The sequence below is a fragment of the Myodes glareolus genome, chromosome 8 (genome assembly GCF_982192425.1).
Source record: "Myodes glareolus chromosome 8, mMyoGla1.1, whole genome shotgun sequence".
Classification (NCBI taxonomy): Eukaryota; Metazoa; Chordata; class Mammalia; order Rodentia; family Cricetidae; genus Myodes; species Myodes glareolus.
This window is the reverse complement of record NC_142033.1, coordinates 64,082,088-64,107,638: the sequence shown is the minus strand read 5'-3', so window position 1 is coordinate 64,107,638 and position 25,551 is coordinate 64,082,088.

Here is a 25,551-nt window from a genome sequence, read left to right as displayed (position 1 = left end):
GTCAGCAAGCCCAACTGGCATGCTCATTTGCAAGATGGTACTTGTTTGACTTCGAGGATAGCTCTACACAACAGGTAGGTTGTCCACTTGAGACATGGCACAATTTACTATAGTTTGTTCAGATTGTTTTTGAATTTTGGTTGGCCTTTTCATTCTGGGCATTTTTTTGCAGTAAGAAAGGGAAGAATTAATAATTTGGAGTTATGTGGACATTTAGTCTGATGTAGTTTTAAAGACATTACAGAGTTTGGGGTAGAAGGAAAATATGTGGAATTGGTTTCAGATCTTTAACTGACTGTGTGGGTTCCTTGGTATCTAGTCAAGGAAGAGTTTGCTCTGAACAGTTGGTGGTTCCCTTTTGGTTCCAAGTTGTCTGTCCAGTCACTTGCAATACAGACTCTCACCAAGCAATTCATGTCTGAGAGATTTTTGATGTTGAAGATGTATTGAGCCAGGTTCAGTTCACAGAAGAGGTTATCTGATACATTGAAGGTAGTACTCATATTCTTCCCTAATTACTCACAGCTCTTTCCAGTTTCCTAATAGGTTCCCTCAATAAATGTTATCCTCCTGGCCAGATGCTGAGAGTACGATCAACAGCAAGACAGGGATGGCTCTATCTTCATAGACATTATTATCCTGTTTTCACAAAAGCAACCTCATAATGATCATTACACAATAGGGCAATCTGGTACGCTTTGGTACCTCACTATTTTGTCTACAGAATAATTCTAAACATAAATAGGATACAGTTTGAAGGTTGGGTATCATTTGCATCTGTATGCCTGGTGTTGCGCCCAATTCCTGGTGTGTGCAGTATAATCAATGAGTATATAAATGAAATAGTCTCTGGTAATTCTGAGAAGGTATAGAACGAATACTATATTTTTGGTTTTGTTTTTCTAGTGCTTACGATAAACCCAGGGCTGGACACACACCAGGCAAAGACTCCTACACTGAGTTAATCCCCAGCCCTAATTTCTGTTTTGATACTTCAAAAGGAAAAGGCATATATACTAGTGGCAAGGGATCAGTATTTACTTAACATTTACTATGTGACTCCCATCGGATGGATGCTTCAGATTCACTTGTTAATGTGATTCTTTAAAATGCTTTTAAAATTTACCTTACATAATGTATATGAGTTTTTTTTTCCTGAATGTATGTGAATAAACTATATGTGTGCCTGATGTATATCAGAAGGGGATGCTGGATTTCACGGAACTGGAGCTACAAACGGTTGAAACCTGCCATGTGGAGGCAGATCCTCTGCAGGAGCAGTGATATACAGTCCTTACCATGATTCTTTTAACTGCTTGTTTTGCTCTGATGTAAAACTAAGGTCTAGAAAGGGTCTTACCAAGCCCCTGACAGTTTTTTTTTATTAACTTTTCCACTTATTGTATCCACATATCCATTAGTTTCCCTTCCCTCCTCTTCTCTTGTCCCCCAACCCCCATCTCCCATCTACCACCCTCCCAATTCACTCCTCCTCCAGCATCTCCATTCAGAAAGGGGCAGGCCTGCCATGGGCATGAACAAAGCATGACACATCAAGTTGAGGCAGGATCGAGAGAAGTAATCCACCAAAAGCCAGCTCAGCACGCCAGGGACAGGTTATAATCTCACTGCTAGGAGCCTTACAGTCATGCCAGGCTACACAACTATTACACACATGAAAAGGGCTTAGCTTGATCCCATGTAGGTTTCCTAAGTCCAGAGTTCCCAAGAGCTCAGGTCAGCCTGACAGATGTTTCGAATTTATTCTTCTCTCACATGTTCCATCCAAACTGCAGTAACCACTCCTTTCTCCCTTTCTTGTCCCTTCCCCACACCTCCCTTTTCCTCAAGATGCATTCCTCCTCTGTTTCTCTTCAGGAAAGGGCAGGCATCCTAAGATTATTAATCAAACATGTCATACCAAGTTACAATAAGACTAGGCACTCCCCCACCCCATATTAAGACTGGACAAAGCAATTCAATAGGAGAAAAGGGGTCCCCAAAGCAGGCAAAAGAGTCAGTCCTCAATTCTACCATTAGGAGTACCACAAGGACACCAAGTTACACAAACAAGTCATATGTAGAGAACCTAGGTCAGACTCACACAGGCTCCTTAATTATTGTTTCAGTTTCTGTGAGCTCCTTTGAACCCTGTTTTATTCTATGGGTTTTGTGTGTGTGTGTGTGTGTGTGTGTGTGTGTGTGTGTGTGTGTGTATGTATCATTGACCCATTTGGTTCCTCCAATCCTCCTCCCCTTCAACCCTTCCTTTCCTTCTCCCACAGGATTCCTGGAGTTCCACCTAATGTTTGGCTATGGTTCTCTGCACGTACCCCCATCAGTTGCTAGATGAAGGTCCTTTGATGACCTAGGCACTGAAGCTTTAAATCTAGCCCACCTGTTGACGGAGACTACTCATTTATTTCTGGCTGCTCAAACCCGAAATATTTACACAAAACTCTATCAATTAAACCCTGCTTGGCCAATGCCTCTAGTGTATTCCTAGCAAGCTCTTACATCTTAAATTAACCCATTTTTATTATTTTATATTTTACCACGAGGCTTGTGGCTTACTGGCAAGGTTCTGGCTGCCTGCTTGTGTCTTTCCCCTTTGGCAGCTACATGACTTCTCACTGACTCTGCCTTCTTTTTTCCAGCATTCAGTTTAGTTTTCCCGCCTACCTCTATTCTACAAAGTCACTAGCCAGAACAGCTTTATTCATTAACCAATAAAAGCAACACATATACAGAAGGTCTTCCCACACCACCCACCTGATTTAAAAGTTGTAATAAACATATCATTTTGTTTTTGTGTTTTTCACAGTTGCAGTAGTTACTGATATACTTACATGTAAAAGTTACAATCACTCTTATATAAGAAAAAGCATCATGACAATTTGGGGACTTCTAGGTCTTGCCTGTCTAGCATTAATTTTATATCAATTTTGTCAGATGTTCCCAGAGGTGTTTGGCCATAATAGCCCCTAGCCTGATGATGGGACAAAAAAAAGACAAGCTAGAGATAAAATACATGCTATTTTCTATTATCCACACTATTAATGATTGCACAGCCATGATTCTTTGTATTAAGACAAAAAGCACTTGCCCAAGTGTCAATATTCTGAGAGGTAGACAAGAGAGGGACTAGTAAGGTTTCATAAATCATCCAAATTCTTTCTGCCAAAAGGTGGCCCAGCTGAGCCTGATCTTTTGTCACTTGTCCAGAGACATGTAGCCTAATGAGGCTTTCTCAGTTTAGAATGACCATGTGTGTATAAACTATAAGCTAACCTGGCAGATAAATGGATTTACACTTAGGGTCAAAATTGTAACAGCATAATTTCATAACACCTCACAATTTTCTTTTCCCGCTGAAAAGAAAAAAAAACGTCCTTTTCTTTGTGCTTGTAAGAAAACCCAGTTGTAGGTTTCATTTGTGAGTGGAGAATGGAATTCTCTCAGCTCGTTCCAATTTTCAGAGCATCACAAAAGCAGGAAAAGCTTTTCAGTCATTTGGAAATTATAATAAATGGAACTCTGTGCCTGGACATTTTCAGGGGACCTAAACAATTAAGGCTCTTTGATGTGGTTTGAAAGGAGAACCTCCTCATGAGATACCTGCCATAGAAACTGGCAGTCAGCAGGGCACTGGGAGACATGCTTGGCTTTTTGTCCCCAAGGGGCTAAGACCCAGTTTCTCCTGCACACTGCTTCTCCAGGGGCCACACCCTTTTGTTTCTGCAGGGTTCAGTAGCATTGTTTATTTTTGTCTTCCTTCTCTTGGTAAGTCTTCTGTGTTCAAAGCATGACAGTTCCTCCGGAGTAAGTAGCCTGGTTTAAAAAGAAGTACACAGTGCATTTAGGATTTAGGAAGTTATTAACTGACTCACGAGCAATTTATCAGTGACTTCAGCACAGAGCAGGGTGACTCTCTCTGCAAAGTCCATGTATAGTTCCACAGTGCCATTATGTCTAAGACGCTAACACTAGCTTCACAGTGTTATAAAACACCTATTCTGATCAGAATACAGTTGTTTCCTTATTGATGTGATTAACATGCCTCTACATCTCCTTAGATCTGGAGAAGCACTGGGATGCGATGCCACCTTTTTGGGCTGTATTGCAACAGTCATTATCACCAGCCCTTCATTTTTATCCATGAAATTGAAGTAAAGTCTTCCACAGAGGGTGATGGGTAGAGTGTGACAATATATGTGAAAGCATTTCCACATAAAATACATCATCATTTACTTCTTCTGTTTTATAAGCCTGACAGGGCCTTCATGTTCCAGGGTATTCTTGAACCCATGATCCTCTTGCCTCTGCCTGTAGAGTGCTGGGGTTACAGGCGAGTGCCATACCTTGATTTATCGTTTTCTTATTTATTTTTTCTCACATTTATGGCTCTATTAAAACAATATAGACCAAGATGTTCTGTTGGGCTATACACTAGGTGATCAATACTGCCAAAAGACTCGTCACTAATCATATGGGTAGAGTACCAGAAACATAGAAGTTCAATAAATAATGGCTTTCTTTAATTTTCCTATGGTTTAGTGTAGTCTCCTAAGAAGTCAATGTTATTTGTTCATAGACCCCCCCACTTGGTTTTATGTCTTAAGATGTGGGTCCAGTTGATTTTTATCTTAAGACCTAGATCCACAGCATCACATATACTATAAGGCAGTCTGAAGCTGTTTAAATTTAAATAATTTTGGAAAATTTCTTTGCTGACTTCATTTGGATTCATAATAGAATGGTTATTTTTTAAAATAAAGTTTTATGTCTTTTTAATTTGTGGGATTAATATTGTGATAGAGTCACTTATTTGATTCTAAGTTGGTCACACAAGGGATGGGGGAATCTCCAGTAGTCACAGTTAACTTAATTGTCAAATAGATCTAGAAGATCAATAAAGCACACCTTTGGGTGTATCACCACAGGTATTTTCAGAGATGATCATCTAAAGGTTTGTCCTAAATGTAAATCACATCATCTCACCGTTCCTCAGAGAAATAAAAGGGAAAAGGAGAAAAATGGAGAATGTAGAGACTCTCTCTGCCTCTGCTTCACTGATGTGAAGTATTCTACTCAGCTCCATCATCCTGCCAATGATGGACTGACACCCTGACATCTGTGAGCCAAAATAAACCTTTCTTCTCTTACGTCATTTTTCTCAGTGTGTTGCTATAGTGATGGGAAGTGTGACTGTCACATTACTCTGTATTTCTCTTCTCACTATGGCTTGTCATTGGATGGGTGCTTGAGAAGCTTGTGAAACTACTTGGGGAAGGAATCCTGTGGTTCTGATTATTTTTCTTTCTATGGAATTCTCCTAGAGAACATGTGAAATTGTGGGTTTGAAATGTAGAAAGACAGCCTGTCTATACAGGAAAAATAGAAGCAGAGAGGAGAAGCATGGAAGAATTTTAATGCAATGGCAAACATGCCACGTCGCACATGGAAAGTCACTATCATCTTTCTTGTTGCACATGTCTGGGTTGTTGAGAAAAGGCAAAGTGAAAGACTACAGTTCCCTCAATGAGAGACAAGAGGTCAAGAGAAGAGATAGAAACACAAAAATGGAGATGAAGGCAGCAGAGAGGGATAAATCTTTCTCCTTGGGCCCTCAACCCAGCCAGTCAGACCATGACTTGTCCCAGAATTCACTCACCATCTCTGTTAGGCTGATAAATGTGAGCAGAAGTGGGTGGAGCTGACAAAGGAGTGTTTATAGTAGTGGCTCCCAGAGGTGTGTGTACTGATTTCACATATGGATTAAAAAGCATAGTGAGCCAGGTGTTGGTGGCACAACACTTGGGAGGCAGAGACAGGTGGATCTCTGTGAGTTTGAGGCCAACCTTTTCTACAAAGTGAGTTCCACAATAGCTAGGGATACACAAAGAAATCCTGGCTTTAACAATAAAAGCACAATGGAACTTCCTCCATGGGTGGTCAGTCAACCACCTATCCACCTTGCCCTGCTTGAGGCAATGCCAGGGCCCAAGTGCCTCTGAAACGTCTGTAAATTACTTCTGGTGAATAAAGGAAATGGATCCATAGAAGCAAACTTTTTGTTGCAGTAGTGTGTCTGGCCCAGGCAAGGCTATTGATGGTGTTCCTGCCAGGAAACACACAAGCTGGTGATGTTCTTATGTCTGTCTCCCCAGCTCCAACTGATGCGAAGCAAACCAGAGGGCTGGTGTGCCAAATCTCCCCCCTTTTCCCCCTCCAGTTTCCATTTTGGGTTTCTATGTTCTTGGCACGAGGGCTGCCCAGCTGTAGACCCTGCTTCTTAGGATCCTCATAGGGAAGTTGGGATGATGGCTCTTCGGGTTGAAGAAGGGAAGCGGATAGTTTCCTGCACCTGCTCTGGTCCACATCAGGCATTTCTTGCTTCACCAACTAGACTGCAGAAGAGGGACAAATGAACTGTTTCTGTTTTATTGTGGTGAGGCAGTTTGATTAGGTTTTATGTTCAGGAGCAGAGTCATAGCTAACAGCACTGTTTTATCTTGAGAAGACACAGTCTGAATCCAATTTCAAAACCAGCCATCTGTCACATCTATCATAGTGGGCTCTTCAAATCAAAAGGCAATTGCAGTCTTTGCAGTGCATGAATCTGAATTTATAAATTTCCAAAATATGTGGCTTTGAGAGGTTGATGTCTCTAAAGCTCTCTCTAATGGAAGGATGATAATGTATGTAAGTGCGTGCATGCATGTGTGTGAGTGTGCATGCATGCGTGTGTGTGTGTGTGTGTGTGTGTATGCATGTAAGCATGTATCTACTTATCTATTTATCTATGCTGTCTGTCCTCTACGTCTTAACTGTAATCTCCTTATGGTTTCTGATCCTTGTAAGTGTGTAGAAATCTTACAGTTTTCTAAAATCACATTTTACAATGAGATGTTTATTGTTTGGGTGTGCCAATACTCTTGTTCTCCAAACCATGTATGTGTGCAAGTGCAAGTGCTTGTGCACGAGTGTATCTGTGTATGTGTTCACGTACTGTACAACAAAAGGATATCTTATAATGAACCAAGGAGGAAGATTTGAATTAGAATAGAACTGTAATCTTGCAATTCCAAATTAAATAATAAAGGAAGTAGGCAGATAAGGCAATCTACTAGAGAGAAAAGTTAGAAGAGCAATGAGCCAGATCTACTCTGTCTTAAAATGAAGAAAACAGTCCTGACTACTGAAAACCCAACTTAGTTGAATGAACAATCTTGCCATCTAAATTGTGTCCTCCAAAGGCCATTCCCAAGGTACTGGGAGTTCTTTGAGAAGTGGATGTTTACAGACAGGTGTGAAAATGTTTTAGATGCTCTGGAACACCTACTTATATCTGAAAGAAGGGAAACTATCAACAGTCCTTGGGATCATGCTTTAATGACTTAGGAACAGTGAGAAGTTGAGGGAAATTTTAGCATCAAATAAATGTAAGTTGAAATATATTGAAATACATCATATTTGTTGAAAAAAGTCTTTGAGTTCATATTGATATTTTGAAACAAGCTATTCACTATCTCCTTTGGATAATTCTAGAGCATCTATTAATTATTAAGATAAGTGGAAATAGAGGGAAAGATGAAATACCTTGTCTTTTCCAGACAAGTTATTCCTTAAGATAGGAAAATAGTTGAATGGGAACATTTTTCTTCATAAAAGCATGCCTGATAACAAATTAAGAAAGGAAATTTGAATTATAACAGAGCTATAATCTTTGAATTTCAAATTAATTTATAAAGGCAGCAGCAGGTGTGGTGATTTATGCCTGTTATCCTAGCATTTGGGAATCTAAGCCACAAGTTGGGACCAGTATGGACTGTATAGTGATTTCTAGGTTAGTTGGTTCTACAGAATAAAAGCCTCTGTGGTGAAACAAATCAAGCACATGTGATATAGTGACCAATTTCTTAGGTGAAATTCAGTAGGGAGTTCTATGAAGAGCTGATTTGACTGACTCCATGGAAACCCATTATGTTAACAGAAGCCATTCTACATGAAATGAAAAAGAGCTCACAGTTTCCAGAGCGTGTGGGAGGTAGAATATACAGAACACTATCATGGGTACACACGTGAGTATACTTTGAAAAATAAATAATGTGAGACATCCTACCAGAATAGTTACAAATTTTTTTAACAAATATTTTGTAAAGAAAAACAGAGGAGTCCAGGGAAACTCCAGATCTAAGAAGATGTAGAAGCACGTTAATCACAACAATAAGGAAACAACTGTGCTCTGATCAGAATGGATGCTTTGTAACACCGTGTTAGCGTCTTAGACATAATGTCATTGTGAAACTGTGCATGGACTTTGCAGAGAGAGTCACCCCTCTGTGCTATAGTCACTGATAAATTATTGTTCATGAGCCAGTTAATAACCTCTCACTGGTGGGAAAAAGATTCCAGAATCATAAGCACAGAAAACAAGCATACAATTATTTTTCATTTAGTACCTTTGCTTTATTTGAGATATAACTTAATCCAAGACGATTCATGATTTGAAGAGTCATTTATACCATATTCTGAGGGGTTTTGTTATTACATTCATAGAAATGTAAAACCACATGTTTTCTAATTTTAGAACATTTCTATCATCCCAAAGGAAACTTTGAAACTATTTAGTATCACTTCTCATTTATCCCTGTCAACCCCCAGCCTTGTCAATCACCATCGACAAATTACAGATAGTTTCTTTAAACAGATATATACCAAGATATTTAGAAATTAATCAGAATGCTCAGAATATCCATAGCTTTGTTTGGGATTAAGGAAGAGGGAAGGAAAGAATGAGACAATGTTCATCATGCATTGTTAACAGTTGAGAGCTGGAAATGGATGCATGTGATCTTATTGTATCAATCTTTTAACCCTTGTTCATATTTGCAATTTACTCCAGTCAATAAACAACTTTAAAATGAGACAAGAGCACATTCACTGACATGTTATCTTTGTGGGGATTGTTACAAAGTCTGTGCTCTCCCTTGAACCTTCTTGTTCCTTTGTGCCAATTTTGGTCATTTGCGAGAGTTGCATATTCATGTAGGCCATAGAGTTTGGTAGCCCAAATGGACAGACTTTCTGATTCTCAGTTTGCATTTGCTCTGAATTCTTTCTGTGTTTCTGTTTTGCTTTTTGTTAAAAGTCAGAAGTTAGTCTTCAGTTTCATCCCAGCACTTGCCCTACCTGAAAATAACCCCACATACTGCTGAGAATTTATGGCCATTTATGAGACACTGTCCACTTTGCCCTAGATAAGCTTTCAACTGGATCTTTGGATTATTCATTATTTCATATTCCCTTGCATATATTCAAATAATAATAACAAATCCAAACAGGCACAAAACAGTACTTAGAAATTATGTGTTTTGGGGAAAACACATGAGACGTTTTAAGAACAGGAAAGAAGATAATACCATGGGAGAAACTTAAGTTATGTTTCTGATACAATAATGTTAAGCTGCATGGAATGAATGGTAAGTCTCTGTTCTTCTCCAAGTCTCAGGCATATCTTTAAAAGGAAAATCACAAGGATTGAGGAAGAGACTATCTTTCCCTTAGGACTGAGCTATAGCCAATCTCAGGCAGTGTGGAGGGGCTTAAAAAGGAATAGCCACTTACAAAAAGTAGATTAATGGTTTGCATGGTAGAGTGACCAACAGTCACAATTATTTCCAGACAGACACAATTATTTGTCTCTTAGGACACAAGATTTAAAGCTAAAGACAGTCTGGAACAGTGCCTCAGCAGTAAAGAATGCTTGCTGTTTTCCCAGAGAGCCCACGCTGGGCGTGTCCCAGCCACCTACAATCCTGCTCCATGCGATCTGGTGATCTCTTCTGACTTCTACAGGCACCCACATGCATGTCCTGTGCTCATGCATGCACATTGTGCAAACAAAGGATAACTGGTCACCCAGCAGTGAGACCAAAGAAAACGGTGGAGTTGTACTTCAAGAAAAATACAGACCTAGTTAAGTTGGTATAAATTTGAGGAAAATGAGTTGTTATAGCAATGGGCATCAGTTATTGGGCAGTTAATAACCTTTTGCGTAGACATAATTGGGTGGGAGATCATTTTACATTCAGAATTCTTGAACTTATAAACTTACCTTCTATGCTTCTCTACATTAAAGCCAACATAATCCTAGGAAAACAAATTTCCCCAAAACATTTGTCTAGGACTTTCCAGCTTCCAGACAACAATATCAATATTAAAATTCATTTACAGTTCCCAGTTTTGTTTTCCAAGCAGAGGAAGTGCATTAAAACCCCTCAAAGTCAGTGGAAACACAACTTCCCTCTGAGTGGGTAAGCACTAACCTAAAACACAGCTTTGCCTGCCTCATCCAGTATTTGTTTTTAGGACTTCTCATTTTTAAATTAAGAAATTTAAAGTGGGGCATATGCTTTATAAGATCACAATGGAGTTATAAATTGCTAACTTATGCAAAAAGTAATGTTGACTCATTTGCTCTTCTATCTAAAATGAACAGAAAGGGCCATTTTGTGTTTGTAAGGTAGAGATCAGACTCATTCTTTTTTCACAGGAATATAGAAAGTAGGAAAGGGCCAGTTGTGATGACACACACCTTTAATCCTAGCACTTGGGAGGCAGAGGCAGGTGTATCTCTGTGAGTTCGAGTTCAGCCTGGTCTACATAGTGAGATAGCCAGTACTCTATGATGAGACCCTGTCTCAAAACACCAGAAACCAAACTCAAAACAAACAAAAAAAGCATGTGTATGTGTGTGTGTGTGTGTTGAGGGGGTGTTGAACTTCAGAAGCAGAAATTGTGATTATTATAGAATCTGTAAAATTTATATAATCCATGGAATGTGCTCACGCAAATTGGAGATACCCTTATGATATATATATATACATATATATATATGTATATATATATGTATATATATAATTGGATTGGCATAAATGTGCATTATTTTTGTGAGAGTTTCCATGACATTCACTAGATTATGAAGAAAAATTTATTACATAATTGCAATTAATGTCTTAGGGTGCTGAAGAGGAAAGACCAACAGTATTACTGTCCACTAATGTCATGTGTCTCATGACTACAGTCATGAGAAGAAATATTAAGAAAGCAGTGGAATTACACCACTGTCTTAGAGTGCTGAAGGGCAAAAGCAAAGATCAGCAAAAGGATGTTCTTCAAGAAGTCTAGTTGTCACTAGTGGGGGCAATGAATTATTGCCAAAAGGCTTTGAATTCAGGACTTGGGGAACTAGAATCAGATCAGTGGATGTTATGGAATGTTAGGACTCTTGTGCCTCCTGGAAGCCCATGGAATTCATCTTGCTCATTTCTATTGGATCCTCTCTCACTGCAGCATTTCTGGTGCTTAGGGTAGATAATTGCTAGTGCTACAGGGCTTTTCTACAAATGGTTTAGCATCATCCCTGGCCTTTCCTACCCACTAGATGCCAATAGAACTGTATAGTCTTGATAAACAGACAGATCTGCCGACATTTCCAAATGTGCCTTGGAGGGCAGAGTCTCCCCCAACCGGGAGTAAATGTTGCAGCAGACTTATGAGAGCCAATGACTTGCTGCTTTACACAGACCAAGCTGAAAGCAACAGAAATTCTTCCTGTGCTACACAAAATTGTCTCCAGAAAAGTCATGGCTTTGAAATTGTTCTTCTCGGCAGCTGGGGTCTTAATTTCCCCGAGGTGACATACACAGCTGCGTCAGTAGGAGTCAGTTGGTTATCTGTCTGTTCTGACAAGGCCCCTGGTGTGTTTGAGGGAGGTGCATCTTTGACTCATCAAAGCGCGGTGCAGCACAATTACATCTCTGCATTGAGCTTACCAAAGCACGGCCATCAGAACGCTTTGATCCAAGGCTTGTTTTGTTCTGGTTGGTATCAGAAGTTCCCAACTTTAGATTGAGTGGTGAAATTGATTGTATATTCCATTTGTCACAAGCCTTCCAGTTTGTACATTTATTCTTTTCATTTTCTGGGCTCATCTTCATAGGCAGCAGTCAAAAACCTGTCTTTAAAGTGTTTTCCATTGTGACTGTGCTTTCCAGAGTAAGTCAGGGAGGTGCAACTGCCCTCTCAGCATCTCTCCGTTAGAATGTTCAAATGGAGACCCTGGATAGATTCAGAGCTAGAGTTGTTGAGTCTGGAGTTGAACTGCAGAAGAAGCCAAAATATCTGAGAAGTCAAACGGAAAGGAATAGTATAGAAGGCCATCACACAAAACCATTAAGTCAGGAAAACGGTTTCCCTGGACCAGAAGCTCTAAAATTAGATTCTAAAACTGGAATATGGCACCACGATGCTATGGCCAAGGGGACAAAAACATGGAGAAGGCTCTGAACAGAAGATGCTGTGAAGCAAGGTGAAGCAAATTTTTGTGAGTCCAAGCTGCTAGCTGGGCACTGTGCTCTGCATCCTCTGAAAGAAAGTGTGGAGCAGGCTGTGCCATCTGGAAGTGAGGCAGAGAGGAGATGAATTACTTGCTTATAACCACACAACTGAGCACAAAAGAGCCACAAGTGAAAGGGTAAGAATTCTGGCCTGTGTGATGCCAGAGCTGGGCAAAGGATCATTGAAGTCTGTGTGGCTCTCTGAGGAATACACTGGTGGGTATTGATTAGCTTGTTATAATGTTAAGGATCACGGAAAAATGAATGAGGAAGTTATTTTTATATCCTCCAAGTGGTTAATTCATAGGAGCGAAAAAGGCCCATGGTCAAAACAACCTAAGCTTAGCCAATAGTGTTGGTTTTCAAAATTCCAAAGGATGACACTGTTTGAGCCCAAACCTTTGAATTCTGTTTGTTGTTTAACAGACGATGCTTGGTTTGGATAAATAGCAAAGTACCAAACACTATGTGTTTTAGAAAACCAACACTAATAGTTTCAGCTTTCAGACTATACCTGGTTACTATAGCTACATCTCCCTATGGGCAAACCTCTTCAACCTTTAGAAATGAAACATCATACTTTGTCTCTCATACTTATTTTTTCTTAAGGTGTACCATGTCTGACTAAATTTAGCACCCCAACTCTTTTTGCTACTGCTTGTATGGTGTGCATGTCTTACTGATTGCATGGTGTGCATGTCTTACTGCTAACATGGTGTGCATGTGTGTTACTGTTTGTATGGTGTGTATGTGTTATTGCTTGCATGGTATGCATGTCTCACTTCTTGTATAGTGTGCATGTCTTACTGCTTGCATGGTGTGCTTGTCTCATTTCTTGCATACTGTGCATGTCTTACTGCTTGCAGAGTGGGTGTTCATGTCTTACTGCTTGCATGGTGTGTACATCTTTTCTTATTTTTATTTTATGTGTGTAAGTGTGTTACCTGCATGTATGTAAGTGCACCACAAGCATGTTTAATTTCTCTGGAGGCCAGAAGAGGGCATCCCACCCTCTGTAACTGGAGCTACAGATGGTTATGATAGCCATGTGGGTGCTGGGACCAGGTGCTGGTTACTTCAAAAGAGCATTATGTGCTTTTAACTGCTGAGCCTTCTCCCCTGCCCCTTTTCCTCCTGTTTTTAATTATATGACTTTCTTGCTTATTTTCTTCATCTATTGAACTTTCCCTCATTATTTTATTTTTCTCCTTTGTTCTGTGTATTTGCTGAATTACACCAAATTTTGGAGTGTAAAGTTAATTTATATTCATAATATATTTCACTAATTCAGGTTGAGTTACCCCTTTATTGACAGACTCTTCAAGTCAACATTTTATTGAGAACGGTTGACTCTTAATAGTTTTTCATTGGAGGCGGGGAGATTTCTGACCAGCAAGTGGCACTGATCCTGTAGCAAAAGATACAATGGAGGGGTAAGTGTGTTCCTGACCCGCCACACAAGCCCGGTAAGGGAACACACAATTTTCCCACCATCCTTATCTCCCTGGGTATTCTGAAGGGGTGGCTTCCCCCAGTTAAACCCTCTCTCCTCCAACTCCAACCCCGCTCTCAGCCAGGAACCCCTTCCCTTCCTCACTCCCTTTTCGGGGCATAAAATCCTCCAACTCAGCCTGTGTGGGTGCCTCCGGGAAAGGGCAGTGAGTGCAAACGGGAGGGAGTTCCTTTGTTTTAATAGCCTGCCTGCAACAAAGTAGGACTGCAGGCAAAGTGATTCCTGGCCAGCAAGGGGCACTGATCCTGTAGCAGAAGACCCAGCAGAGGGAAGAGCCACTGGAGAGCATCTGACGGAAGAGATGGGCAGGCGCCAAGGCAAGAATTCCTCCAACAATCTGAAAAAGAACATGAAAACACCAGATCCCAGCGATCTTATGACAGAAGGATTTGAACACCTTATTCCGGAAGAAGTGGAAAACAGTGTCATGAAAGCAATAGAGTCTCTTAAACAGGGTATGAATAACTCACTTAAAGAAATAGAAGAGAAATATAACAAAAAGATTGAAGAAATGAATAAAGAAATGGAAGAGAAATATAACAAAAAGTTTAAAGAAATGAGTAAATTCGTAAACGATACCCTGGGAAACCAAGAAAAAACAATCAAACATGTAATGGAATCAGATCAAGAATTGAAAACTGAAATGGAGGCAGTGAAGAAAACGCAAATTGAGGGCCAGGTGGATATGGAAAATCTAGGTAAACAAACATAGACTTCAGGAACAAGCATAACCAATAGAATGCAAGAGATAGAAGAACGAATCTCAGACTCTGAGGACACCATAGAGAAAATAAATGCTCTGACCAAAGAAAACAGCAAATCCAACAAATTCTCATCACAAAACATTCAGGAAATCTGGGACATAATAAAAAAAAAGCAAATCTAAGAATAGTAGGGGTAGAAGAAGGAGAAGAATTGCAGATCAAAGGTCCAGAAAATATATTCAATAAAATTATAGAAGAAAACTTTCCCAACCTAAAGAACGATATTCCTATGAAGGTTCAAAAAGCATACAGAACACCGAATAGACTGGATCAGAAAAAAACATCCCCTCACCATATAATAATCAAAACACAAAGCATTCAGATTAAAGAAAGGATATTAAAAGCTACAAAGGAAAAAGGTCAAGTAACTTATAAAGGTAAACCTATCAGACTTACACCAGACTTCTCTATGGAAACCATGAAAGCTAGAAGGTCCTGGATAGAGGTACTGCAGAAACTAAGAAACCATGGATGCAAGCCTAGACTATTATACCCAGCCAGGCTATTGTTCACTATCAACTGAGAAAACAAAATATTCCAGGATAAAAACAAATTTAAACAATACGTAGCTACAAATCCAGCCTTACAGAGAATATTAGAAGGAAAATCACAATCCAAGGAATCCAACATTCCCAACACTGCCTACAATAACTCAGACATCTAGCGACCTTTCACAAGCACAACTCAAAGAAGGAAAACATATACACTCTACTACCCAAAAAAATGACCGGAGTCAACAACCACTGGTCATTAATATCACTTAATATCAATGGACTCAATTCACCTATAAAAAGGCACAAACTTAGAGATTGGATATGAAAACAGGATCCAACATTCTGCTGTTTACAAGAAACACACCTCAACCACAAAGACAGACACCTACTCAGAGTAAAGGGTTGGGAAAAGGTGTTCCAAGCAAACGGACCTAAGAAACAAGCGGGTGTGGCCATTCTAATATCTAACAAAATCGACTTCAAACTAAAATCAATCAGAAGAGATGGAGATGGACATTTCATACTCATAACAGGAACAATTCATCAGGAAGAAGTCTCAATCCTGAATATCTATGCCCCTAATATAAAGGCAACCACATATGTAAAAGAAACTCTTCTAGAACTCAAGGCGGTCATCAAACCACACACACTAATAGTAGGAGACTTCAACACACCTCTCTCACCAATGAACAGGACAATCAGACAGAAACCTAACAGAGAAATAAGAGAATTATTGGAGGTATTGAATCAAATGGACTTAACAGAAATCTATAGAACATTCCACCCAAATAGGAAAGAATATACCTTCTTCTCTGCAGCTCTTGGAACCTTCTTGAAAATTGACCACATACTCGGTAACAAAGCAAACTTCCACAGATACAAAAAAATATTAGTAACCATATGTGTCTTGTCTGATCACCATGGATTAAAGTTAGAATTCAACAACAATGCTACCCCCAGGAAGCCAACAAACTCATGGAAGTTGAACAGTCAACTACTGAATCACCCCTGGGTCAAGGAAGAAATATAAAAAGAAATTAAACTCTTCCTTGAATTTAATGAAAATAAAGACACAACATACTCAAACCTATGGGACACAATGAAAGCAGTGCTAAGAGGAAAGTTCATAGCACTAAGTGCCCAATTAAAGAAAACGGAGAAAGCACACATTGGAGACTTAACAGCACTCTTGAAAGCTCTAGAAAAAAAAGAAGCTGATTCACCTAGGAGGAGTAGAAGACTGGAAATAATCAGACTGAGGGCTGAAATCAACAAAATAGAAACACAGAAAACAATTCAAAGAATCAATGAATCAAAAAGCTGGTTCTTGGAGAAAATCAACAAGATTGACAAACCCCTATCCAAACAAATCAAACGGCAGAGAGAGAACATGCAAAATAATAAGATCAGAAATGAAAAGGCGGACATAACCACTGACACAGAGGAAATTCAGAGAATCATTAGATCTTACTATGAAAGTTTATATGCCACAAAGTTGGAAAATGTAATAGAAATGGACGTTTTTTAAGATAAGTATCATATACCAAAGTTGAACCAAGAACAGGTGAACAATCTAAATAGACCTGTTAGTCGCGAAGAATTAGAAGCTGTTATCAAAAATCTCCCTACCAAAAAAAGCCCAGGACCAGATGGTTTCAATGCAGAATTCTACCAGAACGTCCAGGAAGAGCTAATACCTATATTCCTTAATGTATTCCACAATATAGAAACAGAAGAGTCATTGCCAAACTCCTTTTATGAAGCTACAGTTACTTTGATACCAAAACCACACAAAGACACAACCAAGAAAGAGAATTACAGGCCAATCTCACTCATGAACATCGACGCGAAAATTCTCAACAAAATACTGTCTAATGGAATCCAAGAACACATTAGAAAAATTATCCATTATGATCAAGTAGGCTTCATCCTAGAGATGCAGGGCTGTTTCGTCATATGCAAATTTATCAATGTAATCCATCATATAAATAAACTGAAAGAAAAAAACCATATGATCATTTCCTTGGATGCTGAAAAAGCATTTGACCAAATTCAACAACCATTTATGATAAAGGTGTTAGAGAGACAGGGATATAAGGATCATACCTAAATATAATAAAAACAATATTCAGCAAGCCGACAGCTAACATTAAATTGAATGGAGAGAAACTCAAAGCCTTTCCACTAAAATCAGGAACATGACAAGGCTGTCCACTGTCTCCATACCTCTTCAACATAGTGCTTGAAGTTCTAGCAATAGCAAGAAGACAGCATAAGGAGATCAAGGAGATTCAAAATGGAAAGGAAGAAGTTAAACTTTCGTTATTTGCAGATGACATGATAGTGTACATAAGCGACCCCAAACACTCTACCAAAGAACTCCTACAGCTGATAAACACCTTTAGTAATGTGGCAGGATACAAGATCAACTCCAAAAAATCAGTTGCCCTCCTATACACAAAGGATAAAGAAGCAGAGAGGTAAATCAGAGAAACATCACCTTTCACGATAGCCACAAATAGCATAAAATTTGGTTTTGGGGTAACTCTAACCAAGGAAGTGAAAGACCTATTTGACAAGAACTTTAAGTCTTTGACGAAAGAAATTGAGGAGGATACCAGAAAATGGAAAGACCTCCCCTGCTCTTGGATTGGGAGAATCAACACAGTAAAAATGGCAATTCTACTAAAAACAATCTATTGATTCAATGCAATCCCCATCAAAATCCCATCAAACTTCTTCACAGACCTTGAGAGAACAATAATCAACTTTATATGGCAAAACAAAAAACCCAGGATAGCCTAAACAATCTTATACAATAAAGGAAGTTCTGGAGGCATTACCATCCCTGACTTCAAACTCTATTACAGAGCTACAGTATTGAAAACAGCTTTGTATTGGCATAAGAACAGAGAAGTCGACCTATGGAATCGAATAGAAGACCTGGGTATTAACCCACAAACCTATGAACACCTTATTTTCGATAAGGGAGCTACAGGTATACAATGGAAGAAGGAAAGCATCTTTTACAAATGGTGCTGCCATAACTGGATGTCAACCTGTAGAAGAATGAAAGTAGATCCATATCTATCACCATGCACAATACTCAAGTCCAAATGGATTAAAGACCTCAACATTAATCTGTCCACTTTGAACCTGATATAAGAGATAGTGGGAAGTAGTCTACAAGATATAGCCACAGGAGACCTCTTCCTAAGTAGAACCCCAGTAGCACAGACAATAAGAGAATCAATGAATAAATGGGACCTCCTGAAACTGAGAAGCTTCGGTAAAGCATAGGACACTGTCAGTAAGACAAAAAGGCTGCCTTCTGACTGGGAGAAGATCTTCACCAACCCCTCATCAGACAAAGGTCTGATCTCCATAATATACAAAGAACTCAAGAAACTAGGCACTAAAACTCTAATTAACCCAATTAAAAAATGGGGTACTGAACTGAACAGAGAATTCACAACAGATGAACTTCGAATGGCCAGAAGACACTTAAGGTCATGCTCAACCTCCTTAGAGATCAGGGAAATGCAAATCAAAACCACTTTGAGATACCATCTTACACCTGTCAGAATAGCTAAAGTCAAAAACACCAATGATAGCCTATGCTGGAGAGGATGTGGAGTGAGGGGAACACTCATCCATTGTTAGTGGGAATGCAAACTTGTACAGCCACTGTGGAAATCAGTGTGGCGGTTTCTCAGGAAACTGGGAGTCAACCTCCCTCAGGACCCAGCAATTCCACTCTTGGGAATATACCCAAGAGATGCCCTATCATACTACAAAAGTATTTGTTCAAATATGTTCATAGCTGCACTATTTGTAGTAGCCAGAACATGGAAACAACCTAGGTGCCCCTCGACAGAAGAATGGTTAAAGAAGGTGTGGAACATATATACATTAGAGTTTTACTCAGCGGTAAAAAACAATGACATCTTGAATTTTGCATGCAAATGGATGGACATAGAAAACGCTTTACTGAGTGAGGTAACCCAGACCCAAAAACAGGAATATGGTATGTATTCACTCATAAGTGGATTCTAGCCATAATTAAAGGTCTTTGAGTCTATAATTCGTGATCCTAGAGAAACTAAATAAGAAGGTGAACCTGAAGAAAATCATATAGTTATCCTCCTGGATATTAGAACTAGGCAAGATTGCCAGGCAAACTTGGGTGCATGGGGGGTGGGGAGGTGGATGTAATGGGAGATGGTTAGGGAGAGAGGAGAGGGGGAGGATTGGGAATGGCTTGGGGGTATGGGAGGGGGAGGGAGGAAGGATGGTTATGGGAGCAGGGAAGTTTTTATCTCAACTAAGGGAGCCATTTTAGGGTTTGCAAGAGACTTGATTCTGGAGGGGTTCCCAGGCCCAAGGAGAGGTCCCCAGATTGTTCCCTGGGCAGCAGAGGAGAGGGTGCCTGAACTGGCTTTGGCCCATAACCATACTGATGAATATTTTGCATGTCACCACAGAACCTTCATATGGTGAAGGATGGAGATAGAGACAGAGACACATATTGGAACACTGGACTTAACTCCCTAGGTCCAAATGAGAAGCAGAGGGAGGGAGATCGTGAGCAAGGAAAGCAGAACCAGAGGGAACTTTCATCCGAAGATCGATGGAGATAGAGACGGAGACCCACATTGGAGCACTGGACTGAGCCCCCAAGGTCCAAATGAAGAGCAGAAGGAAGGAGAACATGAAAAAGGAAGTCAGAACCGCGAAGGGTGCGTTCACCCACTGATAGAAGGGGACTGATCTAATGAGAGCTCACCAAGGCCAGCTGGTCTGGGACTGAACAAGCATGTGATCAAACTGGATTCTCTGAATGTGGCTGACATGGGGGCTGACTGAGAAGTCATTGACAGTGCCACTGGGTCTTGTTTTGTCTACATGGACTGGCTTTTTGGGATCCTGGTCTGTTTGGATGCTCACCTTCCTGGACCTGGAGGGAGGGGGTAGGAACTTGAATTTCTTACAGGGCAGGAAACTCTGACTGCTCTTGGGAATGGTGAGGGAGGAGGAGAGGGAGTGGGGGTAGTGGGAGGGTATTGGGAGGACGGGAGGAAGTGGAAATTCTTTAAATAAATAAATAAGGAAAAAATAGTTTTTCATTGTCAGAATAATGGCACTAATGACTCCAGAATTTGAGGGGGAAGCACTCCCACTCCTATTTTGTGTGAGATTGGTGTTATTTCTTTTCTAAAAAGTTGTTTAAATTCACCAGTGAAACTCTCTGAATTGGAATCCTTCCCAGGCCAAAAATGTTTTCAGTGGAAAGGTCCTGCCTTATGCGACACACACGTGTTTTGGTCTGTCTTTTGACTAATGTCAGGTTTATTTGGTTTCTTATATGAGACGTGGACATTTGACAGATTCAGTTATTTCACTGAAGGTGTCAACTTTGTTATCATACATTATTACATTGTTTATAATACCATATGTTATTCTATGGTTGTCTCTGTAATGTCCTGAGAACAGTCAATGATGTCTCACTTGATTTTTGTTATTTCTGACTTTGTTTTTGATTGATCTAGCTACAGGTTGATCATTTGTTTTGACCTTTTAAAATGTTATGGTTGAAAAGGCTCATGGTTTTATTGATTTTTCTTTCTTGTTTGCTCTTTATTTTAATGATTTAATTTATTTTATTACTTCTTTATACTTTCGGGTTCAGGTTTTATTTTTCTATGTTCTCAGTATGGATATAAAGATAACAGATATTGGATATTTAAAGAATTGGCGATGTAAACATTCAATGCTGTAAAATTTCTTCTCAGTACTGTTTTATTTGAGTATCATAAATTTTGATAGGAGGTATTTTCTAATCTCCCTTATCAATTTCTTTTTGAAGTACAGTCTATTTTGAAATGTGTTTTCTAAGATATTTGGGACTTTCCTAGTATCTTTTCATTTTATAATAGCTGGAGAGATGAATTATATACTTTCTATCCTTTGAAATGCTTTGAAATTTTCTTTATGGCTGAGAGTTGGTTTTTATGAGTAGATTTTCCATGCATACTTGGAGTATCTGAATTATGCTCTTGTTTGGTTACTGTGATGGTGTGAATGAAAAATGTTCTCCATAGTCTTTAGTATTTGATGCCCAGTTGTGGTACTGTTTAAGGAGGTTTGGGGGAATGCAGTCTTGATTGAGGAAACACGTCACTGGGGTTGAGCTTTGACATTAAAAAATTCACACTCCTTCCAATTGGTTTTCTATTTCATGCTTGCATTTGAAGATTTGAGCATTTAGCATCCCGTTCCTGCTGCCATGCCTGCAATTTGCTACTATGTTTCCTGTGGTGGTTTGAATGACAGTGACCCCCACAGGCCCATATATTTGAGTACTTGTTTTCCAATTGGCAGAACTGTTTGGGAAGAATTAGGAAGTGTGATCTTGTTGGAGGAGGTGTGTTACCAGGTGGTGGACTTCAAGGTTTTAAAAGCTCATGACATTTCTAGCTTGCTCTCTTTGCCTCCCACTTGTGGGTCAAGATGCCAACTCTAAGCTACTGCTCCAGTGACATGCACACCTACCTGATGCTATACTCCCCACAATGATGGTCCTGGACTCTATCCTTCTGAAATGATAATAGCCCAATAAACCTTTTCTTCTAAAAGTTGCCTTAGTCATGATGTTTTGACAGCAATATAAAAGTAACTAAGGTGCCTTCTCACCATGATGGGTGATAATCTCCCTATGACCATAATCAGAATAAATTCTTCCTTCTACAAGTTGCCTTGGTCATTGTGTCTTATCACAAGAACAGAAAAGTAACTCATACAATTGCTTTGGTGCATCAATTAAACCAAATTGGAGGTGTTATTAACTACTAGGAGAGGAGTGTAGGTAATTTCTAACCATAATTGAAAATTTGTTAATTTATTCTTTCATATTTATCAGGCTTTTTTACATAATGTCCTTTATGACCTTTTATTCCTTTCCCATGTATTTTGAATTATTAGCATTTGTTAAATTAGACCATTTGTTAAGATAAAACGATCCTCTTGTGTTTCAAGATCATCCTTGGCTAAATAATGAATACTAATCTAGCCTGGGTTATATGACATTTTGTATCAAAAGCAAAACAGACAGAAAAGCCAACCAAGCAAATAACAACCCACCCCATTATTTGTTACTAGAATTAGTGTACTTGTTGCCTTTTGGTTGCTGTGATGAAACACTATGATCAAAGAGTCTTAGGGTTTCTGTTGTTAGGAAGAGACACCATGCCCATGGAAACTCTTATATAAAGGAAAATATTTAATTGAGGTTGTGACTTACAGTTTCAGAGGTTCAGTCCATTATCATCATGGTGGGGAACATGGTGGTATGCATACAGACAAGGTGCTGGAGAAGTAGCTGAGAGTTCTACATCTTACAGGCAACAGGAAATTGACTGAGACAGCGGGCAGTGTCCTGAGCATAGGAAACTTCAAAGCCTGCCCCACAGAGTCACACTTCCTTCAACAAGGACATACCTACTCCAACAAAGCAACAATTCCCAACAGTGCTGCTCCCTTTGGTAGCCATTTTCTTTCAAACCACCACAAAAGACAACTTATATAAGGAAGAGTTTATTTGGGCTATGGTTTTAGAGAATTAAGAGTTAATTATGGCAGAGAGAGATGGTAGTAAGTGACAGGTAGCATAGTCAGAACAGCTTGCGTCTTGAACCATGAACAAAAAGCAGCAAGAGCAAAGAAGGAATGGCATGTAGATTTTCAAACCTTAAACTCCGCCCCCAGTGACATTTTTCCTCTAGAAAGTCCACATTTTTCTAAATCTAGACAAATATTACCTCTAATAGGGGACCAAGTGTTCAAACAGCTGAGCCTATGGGGGACGTTCTCATTCAATTCACCAGAACTATAAATAATGTTTTGCTCTTAAAGTCTACCTTGATGTGAAGAGGTCCACGCTGGTTCTCTTAATCTGCATAGTACATCATTCTCTATTCTTCTAATTTCACAATGTAAGTCTGAACAGTTTATTCATACTTACCCCTAGTTTTTATTTATCTCTTTTTATTTATGTGTGTGCATGCATGTATGTGTGTGTGTCTGCTTGTCTGTATGTGTACCATGTATGTGTAGGTTCCTGCAGACATTACAATAGGTGTTGAATCCCATAGAACTGGAGTTACAGGCGGTTGTTAACCTCCATGTAGGTGCTAAGAACCCAACTGGTTTTTCTTTAAGAGCAGTAAGTGCTCTTAACTCTAACTGGGTCACCACAACCAGAGTGTGGCTTCTGAAAGTCACGTGGAATCCTGGGTATGCCCCCTATGTGTATATCTCACTGTCATGTCTGTCCGCTTTGTAGATACTCCTAATGGTTTGCCATCCATGGTCCCATCTTTTACTTTGCCTATATGTATGTTTTGTACAACATGTGTGTAATGGTGACACTGGAGGCCAAACAGGGAAGCCAGACACCTAGAACTGGAGCTAAAGATAGTGATGAGTTTCTGTAAGGGTGCTGGGAATAGAACCCCAGTCCTCTAGAAGAGTAACTGATGTTCCGAACCAAGCCTTATAAAACATTTTTTAAACTATATGATATCCCATTTTCATGGTTTTTTATACTTTTGGAGATTGAGAACATAAAGAGAAGGTCTTTTTTTATAGAGAGGCATTGTCCAAACTGACCCACACTGATTTAAGTGGACTCCAGTTTGCATGTGATAGCAACTTATTTTTTCTCCATAGAACTCCCCTTAACCTTTCCATACAAAAATCATTCATGTCTTAGTTCTCAGCACTTTTCTTATGTGAGAACATTTTTGAAAGCTATTTTCATTGAATACACAATGTCATATTTCTTTCAGCATGTTACAGCTATTCAGTTGTCTTTCATCTTGTGCTCTTTGTGATATGAACACCACAGCCATTCTTTTTTATTTATTTTATTTTTTAAAGAAAGTAAACTGTCTTTTTTTATTTTATATATCAATTCCAGTTCCCACTTCCCCTCCTTCCATTCCCTCTACCTACTCCCCTTCACCCCTCATCCCCTCCTCAGAGAGGATAAGCACATTGCTTTGGGGAAGGACCAAGGCCCTCCCTACTATATCTAGGCTGAGCAAGGTATCCATCCAAAGAGAATAGATTCCAAAAAGCCAGTACAAGCAGTAGGGATAAATCCTGGTGCCACTGCCAGTGGCCCCTCAGTCTGCCCCTGCCATACAATTGTAACCCACATTCAAAGGGACTAGTTTGGACCTATGCTGGTTCTTTCCCTGTCTGACTGGAGATGGTGAGCTCCCATTAGCTCAGGTAGACTGTTTCAGTGGGTGTCCTCATCATAGTCTTGACCTCTTTGCTCAGATTCTCACTCTGTCCACTCTTCAGCTGGACTTTGGGAGCTCAGTGCAGTGCGCTTCTGCACCACAGCCATTCTTAGCTTTGCTTTCCTGAATGCATTGTGCTTTATCTACCGGTAGCTCCTTTTAAAGTTGTGTCTGTGTTATTAATTTTATCATACACACCATGATAATGTAGTCTTGGTTTTTTTGGCTTTGCACTAGAATTTTTGATTGCATTTGTATAGTTTTAATCATATATGGATAATATGCCAGCCTTTATTTCCTTAAATATTCTTTCCTGTTTTTCCCTTTCTGAATCAAGTTGTGTTTATATTAGATAGAAAAGTGTTGATCCTGTCCCTGCTGAACTGGTACTATATCTGTGTCATTTCCCCCTCTATCCTTTTACTTTCTGCTTGAGGCCTTATGACTCCTACTGTTAGGTTTTCAGAACAGATTTATCTTTTCACATGTTATTTCTAATCTGTTACTCTTTTAATGCTATATAAATATATTGATCAGATTTGCGTTTTCTGCTCTAGGAAACTCTTTGGAGATTTTTATCATTTAGAAGTTTCTCCTTATCACATTTATAGAATTTTGTAAATTTGTTGAACTTCACTCTGAATAGCATCTTTAAAATACTTGTTTACTAATTCCACCATTTCTGATACTTTTGGGACAAAAGACATTACATTGTCTATGTACAGAAATATTATAGTAATCTGCAGAAAATCTCAGTGTCAGTTGCTAGTATAGTTGATTTGAAGTGACAGAATGACAATAATATAAAGAAAGGGGGTTTGTTTTATAAAAGTGTTAGGAGAAAAACAGTTGTTGGTTCTGATTCAATAGCCAAGTAACATAAAGATTATGTTAATTGTAGTTTCTAATGGTGGTAGCTTCAGTGTTAAAGAAAAAAAAAAACCCTGTAAACCTCCAGGCATCACAGCTGTATCCCAAGTTGGTCTCTTAAAAGTCCTATCTAGTTGCTTTCTAGGATTGGGCCACATGCCCCCCACCACATTTTCCCCCAGAGAACAAGTTGAGTAA